Source organism: Brassica oleracea, chromosome C2 (assembly GCF_000695525.1).
Source record: "Brassica oleracea var. oleracea cultivar TO1000 chromosome C2, BOL, whole genome shotgun sequence".
Classification (NCBI taxonomy): domain Eukaryota; kingdom Viridiplantae; phylum Streptophyta; class Magnoliopsida; order Brassicales; family Brassicaceae; genus Brassica; species Brassica oleracea.
Window position 1 is genome coordinate 6,952,264 of NC_027749.1, and position 1,843 is coordinate 6,954,106.

Here is a 1,843-nt window from a genome sequence, read left to right on the forward strand (position 1 = left end):
CATCTCTGCAACCTTCGTATAATGGTTGCTTTCCAGCATCCAACATATCATAAAATCTCCTAGCTTGTGCATTGGGTAAATCTTCCCCTCTAAAATGATCATTTACCATCTGCTCAGTACCTACACCATAATCTACATCCGTTCTAATTGGTTCTTCTAATCTAACCGCTGGCTGAGGTTCGCTAGTACTACCATGTTCATAATCAGTTTCCCCATGATGATACCAAATTTTGTAACTTCGTGTAAACCCACTCAAATATAGATGAGTCCAAACATCCCACTTTTAATAACCTTTCTATTTTTACAATTAGAGCAAGGACATCTTAACATACCTGTTTTTGCTTCCGGTTGTCGGTGAACTAACCCCATGAATTCGGTTATACCTCGTTGGTATTCTTCCGTAAGCAATCTCGTGTTCGGATCCAAATGAGGTCGATCGATCCAAGAACGAAAATAATTTGAAGAAAACATATTTTTTATGAATCAAATTTGTGTGTAAATAGAGTAAGAGGGAGGATGAAGATATGGAGTGAATGAAGAGGAAGAGGAGTGCTTGTATTTATAGTTTAAATCCTGCCGACAGACCGAGGAAATTCCGACGGAAAAGGCTAGTTCGTCGGAATTTCCTCGGAATTTTGCAAAATCCCCCAACGGCTATCCAACGGCTACAATATTTCCTCGGAATTCATCGGTTTTTTCCGAGGAAACCCAATTTTGTGCTTCCTCGGAATTTCCTCGGAAATTCCTCGGTATATTCCGAGGATTTCATTTTCCGTTGGAATGTCCGTCAGAATACTGCTGTTTTCTTGTAGTGACGTTTCATACGTGTACCATATTTATATTTTGAGTTTTGCCCGACAACGCGATGCAAGAACTTGTTAGAGAATTGATTAACCCGAAAATATATTAATTCTCTTCAGATTAATGAGGTTTATGGGTTTTTGATTTAGTTATTTTGTTTCTTAATAAGAAAGGTAAAGATTTATATATATATATTCCAGGAACCGTGAGGTTTTATCAAATTTAATGACAAAATTTCAAGCAACCTCCGTAAAGTTGGAAGATTTTGTAGTATCTTTACACTTTTTGTTTGACGAAATTTAATGATTTTGAGTAAAAATGAATAAGAGAAAGAAAAATTGTTTTATTTTGAACTTTACAGTGTTTTTACTCGTAAATTCTGTAAAATACTAAAATGATAGATGTTAAAAAAAAATTTAAAACACATGTAAGTATAAATTATTTTAAACATATTTATTTTCAATAATATAATAAATTTAAAGATGTATTATATGAAAAATGTATAAATTAAAGAAAAAAACATATTTTGAAGGAGGTTCTCTATTTAATTATTTCATATTGTTATTTTATTGTACCTAAGATGAAAATGTATTAGTAAGCAAAAAAATTAATAACCAAAATAAAATGTATTAAACAAATCATTATATATTAATAATCCCGAATAAGAAATATAAACAATAATATTATAAAGCTACACAATATATAATACTAAATTGAAAATTATATATTTAAAACGTTTGTAATAATATCAAATATATTTATAAAATTAAAAAATATACAACTGGACATGCGAGTTTAAATCTAGTAGAATTTTAAAATATTGAAAGGAAAATTATGCGATCTACAATAAAGTGAGTAAAATCTTTTTGGGCTTGGGAGTAGGCCTGAGACTTTTATCCGAGATCCGGATTCGATCCGAGATTCGATCCGGATCCGATCCGAGATTCGATCCGGATCCGATCCGAGATTCGATCCGGATCCGATCCGAGATTCGATCCGGATCCGATCCGAGATTCGATCCGGATGATCCGGATCCGGATAC